The sequence below is a fragment of the Lipotes vexillifer genome, unplaced genomic scaffold (genome assembly GCF_000442215.2).
Source record: "Lipotes vexillifer unplaced genomic scaffold, Lipotes_vexillifer_v1.1 scaffold1767, whole genome shotgun sequence".
In the NCBI taxonomy this organism is placed as follows: Eukaryota; Metazoa; Chordata; class Mammalia; order Artiodactyla; family Lipotidae; genus Lipotes; species Lipotes vexillifer.
This window is the reverse complement of record NW_006777072.1, coordinates 71,615-77,311: the sequence shown is the minus strand read 5'-3', so window position 1 is coordinate 77,311 and position 5,697 is coordinate 71,615.

The window sequence follows — 5,697 nt, the reverse complement described above, 5'->3', positions numbered from 1 at the left end:
GCGGGCCTCACTGTTGTGGCCTTTCCCGTTGTGGAGCACAGGCTCCAGACGCGCAGGCTCAGTGGCCATGGCTCACGGGCCCAGCCGCTCCGCAGCATGTGGGATCTTCCCAGACCGGGACACAAACCTGCGTCCCCTGCATTGGCAGGCGGACTCTCAACCACTACGCCACCAGGGAAGCCCGTACTCACACTCTTTAAAAAAAAAATGAAAAGATGCTCAGGATCTGTCATGATTAGAGAATTCAAATAAACATAGATGAGGTGTTCCCTGGCTCCATCCCTCAAAAGTCTAAAAACAGTAAGTGCTCAAGAGGGCAGGCAGAAGAGGGAACCCTACTATGTTGTTGGTGGGAATGTAAATTGATAACGGCCAGTATGGAGAACAGTATGCAAGTTCCTTAAAAAATAAAAAACAGACCTACATGGAAAACTGGCAATCCCACTCCTGTTTGTATATCCAGAGGAAACCATCCTTAGAACAGTCAATGCACCCCGATTGTCACTGCGGCACTCTTTACCATAGTCAAGGCACGGAAACGACTGAAATGCCCATTGACAGATGAATGGATAAAGAAGATGTGCTACCTATACTCCATGGACTATTACTCAGCCAGAAAAGAGAAAGAAATCATGCCATTTGCAGCAACATGGATGGACCGGGAAATGATCACACTAATTCCAGCGAATCAGACAGAGAAAGACAAATATTCCAGCATATCACTTACATGTGGAATCTAAAAACTGATAGAAATGAAGTAATGTACAAAGCAAAACAGACTCACAAACGTAGAAAAGAAACGTAGGTTTACCCTAGGGGGAAGTAAGGAGGGGGCAAGCAAAATTAGGAGGTTGGGATTAACACAAACACACTAATATATCTAAAATAGTTAATCAGTGAGGACCTACCTGTGAGCACAGGGGACTCTACTCAACACTCTGTAATAACCTACTGGGGAAAAGAATTGGAAAAAGAACAGGTGCAACTAGATGTATAACTGAATCAAGTTGCTGTAGAACCCAAATAAACAAAACACTGAATATTAACTATACTGCAATACAAAGTAAATATAAATATATTTAAAGGGAAAAAAAAGGAGGACTTCCCTGGTGGCGCAGGGGTTAAGAGTCTGCCTGCCACTGCAGGGGACACGGGTTCGAGCCCTGGTCCGGGAGGATCCCACGTGCCGCAGAGCAACTAAGCCCCTGTGCCACACCTACTGAGCCTGCGCTCTAGAGCCTGCAAGCCACAACTACTGAGCCAACGTGCTGCATGTACTGAAGCCCACGTGCTCTAGAGCCTGTGCTCTGCCACAAGAGAAGCCACGGCAATGAGAAGCCTGCACACCACAATGAAGAGTAACCCCCCCTCACTGCAACTAGGGAAAGCCCACGCGCAGCAACGAAGACCCAACACAGCCAAAAATAATAAATAAATAAAAATAAATTTTAAAAAATCGTATAGGCACCTCCCTGGCAGTCCAGTGGTTAAGACTCCCCGCTTCCACTGCAGGGGGCACGGGTTTGGTTCCTGGTAGGGGAACTAGGATCCCGCATGCTTCAACATGGCCAAAAAAAAATCCTATATAGTTTTGTATTTGAATTAGAAGTATCACTATAAACCCTTGATGATGTTATCTTTTTTTTTTTTTTTTTTTTTTTTTGGTGGTACGCAGGCCTCTCACTGCCATGGCATTTCCTGTTGCGGGGCACAGGCTCCGGATGCGCAGGGTCAGCGGTCAGGGCTCATGGGCCCAGCCGCTCTGTGGCATGTGGAATCCTCCCGGACCGGGGCACAAACCCATGTCCCCTACATTGGCAGGCAGACTCCCAACCACTGCGCCACCAGGGAAGCCCGGTGATGTTATCTTTTTTAAAATGCAGATATATGTCCTAGCTCCGTCCACTGAAAAAGTACCCAAACAAGGACAAACCTCTGGCACCAGATTGTCATCACTGAATACCATTTTCCATTAAGAGAAAACTAGGCTCCTGGAGAAATGGCTGATTCAAAGGCTGGAACAGGATAAGAGGAGCCTGGAACATATTGTCACATCAGAAACAAATAAACTACTGGAGACAGAGGGCTGTTCAAAAACCCCCAGGGCCAAAGACATCAATCAGAATTTCCTGCAATTAATTAAAATACATCAGGGATATTTAATTCTATGAGTTCCCTGAAAAAAAAAAGAAATGTTTAATTTTGGAAGATTAATTAACACATTATTTTGAATATCGGTAAAACAAGGCAAAAAATCCAGCATTTAGTCCATGTTACCTATATGAACTGTAATATAACTAAATACTCCCTTTATGGAAATATTTCAGCTCATAAATGAAAGCTAAGTGATAAATTAGAGTGTCACTATTTTTTTTTTGGCCCGGCCCCATGGCATGTGGAATCTTAGTTCCCCAACCAGGGATGAAACCCACACTCCCTGCATTGGAAGTGTGGAGTCTTAACCACTGGACTGTGTGTCATCATTTTGTAACTTGTAACAAGTTAGTAGGATCTAAGGAGGCTAATTCATGGCTGCTAACATATCCACAAGTGAAAGGAGAGGAGGTGTGCCTCATGGGGTTGGGAGGGGAGGGCACTTACGCAGCACTTCAGTGAAGCAAGGCAGACACAAATCAGACTGGAATTTCACCAAGCTTATAGTCCTAGCTGCCAACTTCTAGAAAATATAGAGGAAAGGGAAACATGTTAAATGGCACCAAAGGCAAATAATCAGCAAAATCCATGCTGTGGAAAACCATAGAGATCATACAATCTAGTTTTTCAACAGGTAAGCAATAAATTACAAAGGAAGAGACAGACAGACAGACAGACAGACAGACACAGACACACACACACACACACACACACACACACACAGAGACAGAGCTATAGATTTAAAGAGATGACCTCAACTTGCCCTTAGGCAAGGGCAACAGGAGTGAGGTCTTCCTATTTCAGGAAATGGCAACTTCATTCCTCCAGTTCTCAAAAGCCTTGGAATTGCCCTTAACTTTCCCCTTTCTTCTACCTCTGCATGCAGCCTGTCAGTGACTCCAGTCTGCTCCATGTATTCAGAATCTGGGTACCCCTCATCCCATCCCCCACCACTGCTCTGGTCGAAGTCCCTGGGGCCCCTCGCCTGCATCTCACAGGAACCTCTAACCAGCCCCCTCTTTCCACCCTTGTACCCTTGAGGCAGGAGATAGATGGACCCCAGGCTGAGTATCTGGAGTTGTTCCCTGTGGACAGAGACTCCAAAATATCAATAGCAGGACAATCGAGAGAGGAGGCTGGGCCCTGCCCAGATTAGAGATAAAAGACCACATATCCCTCATTCTCGATATCAAGGAAACTTCCCCGAATACACATGTGCAAAAAGGCTCCCTGGAGGGCTTCCCTGGTGGCGCAGTGGTTGAGGGTCCACCTGCCGGTGCGGGGGACGCGGGTTCGTGCCCCAGTCCGGGAGGATCCCGCGTGCAGTGGAGCGGCTGGGCCTGTGAGCCATGGCCGCTGAGCCTGCGCTTCCGGAGCCTGTGCTCTGCAACGGGAGAGGCCGCGGTGGTGAGAGGCCCGCGTACCAAAAAAAAAAAGGCTCCCTGGAGGTCAAAAAGGGAGGGAGCACTACCCCACAGTAAGTGATGTCAACTACCCATAGACCTCTTCGCTAGAATCCATCTTGGCTAAGAGATACACACTTACACAGGGAGGACCCTGAGATAAACGAAATATGGACTCAAATCAGGCAAAGCAAGATGATTGGTCAAAGGAAACCTGGAAGAAATGCCCCACAAGAGTGATTCAAACTACCACACGGGTGTGACTCTCTCTCTGAGCCCACCCATGTGTCTATCCACACGAAATGTACTCTTTTTCCTCCTAATAAACACTTTACTTTCTTCACTAATTTCCATCTCTTTGTGGAAATTCATTTCTACACAGCTGACGGGCCAGGGCCTTGTCACTGGCCACTGTGCCTGGTGGTCTAGTGGTTCGGATTCAGTGTCCTCACTGCCTTGACCAGACTTCGATCTGTGGCCACGGAACTGAAACCCTGCTTCAAGCCACTGCAGGCCAAGGCCACCCAGGATAACCCTGATGCCTACGGTCAACACAGCAGCCAGGCTGAGCCTTTTCAAATACAAGTCAGATTCTGACACACCTCAAAGTCTTCAGGTAGCACCCAGTCTTGTCCACAGTCAAAGTCTAGTTCTTAAAATAGCCCAAGGCCCTCAGCGATCTGGCTCCTTCTTGCCGCCCTGCTAATCTCCCCCTTGCTACTTGGGCTCTGGCCACACTAACCTCCTTGCATTCCTCAAACAGATCAGGCAGCCCCTTCTCGGAGACTTGCACTTGCTCTTTCCTGCGTCTAGAGCCATCTTTCCTCAAATCTCCTTGCTCCTCCTTCCCCTGCAGATCTGAGCCCCAGAGCCAAACTTCCCTTCGCTGAGTCCCACCCCTACCACAGCTGCTCTCAATCTACCTGCCCAGCTTTGCACGTGTAATTTATTTTTTAATGTCTATCTTCCTCCATTAGAAGGAAAGAAAGCAGGGATTGTTTTCAATGCTATATTAGAATGGTAATTGGCACATAGTAGGGCTTCAAAAATGTTAGTTGAATACAAGCATGAATTAACAAGAATAAATAGAATCCAAATACTTCTTAAAGTCACTTTGGTTCAAGTTCTGCTGAGACTATCCTGAGAGACTCTTGACAGGCCCCTTCCTTCCTCTGAGCCAGAACTGCCCTTCATCTATTACAACACACCTCTCTATCAGAATACTTTCCAGCTTGCTGTTCTTAAATCGATGAAAACAAGTTCAGTTATGGTGCCCCTGTAGTCATTTTCTATAGGGTAATGACTTTTCCAGTTTTATCTTTGGCCTGATCAAAACTGCCTTCCTTTAGCTCCTCTGATACAGCAAGAAAAGCTACAATTATATTTTGGTACTTCTGTCACTTTCTGACATGATTCTGAAAACAAACTGATTGTCATTTATATCCAGACCTGCATATTTACCTTCGCCTAATTAAAAAATCATTAATTGAATTAAGTTGAAATAGGGAATAACAAATCTGACTCCATATTAGATCTGTTTCTTTTACCTTAACCTTTGTTTTCTGTTGCTTTTGCTACAAGTTATTCACTAAAGGGATGTTGCCTATAGCTGAAAATACACATAATGGCTCTCTCTGGGAACCCTGGCCCCCAGGCCCGAAGATTAAACTAACATACCTTTGTTCAGCTCACAGGAAACATCCAGACCCAGCCCACCTGTGAATGGCTGCAGGAAAGAAGAAATTTACACACTCCCTCCCGGAGTTAGGCCGAAACCAGTACCTCTTTGTGATAACTTTTACTGGTCATCTTACTTTACCTCCTCACCTCCCTTTTTCTTTGCTCAATAAAAAAAACTAGCATCCAGACCCCAGCAAGATGGCTCTCTAGGACCCTTGTCCACCATCTGCTTGGAATCCTGGCTTTCCAAATAAAGTTGTTTTTCCTGCCCCAACACCTCGTCCCCTGATTTACTGGCCTGTCCTGCAGGGAGCAGAATGAGCTTGGATTTGGTCACAAGGTTACTTTCATCTCTTTTCTGTTACATTCAGCCCATGGCATAGAATGCTCAAATGTTTGACACTACTTATTTTTCCCCCCTCTCTCCTTCCCTCCTTCCTCTCTTTCTTTCTTCCTCTCT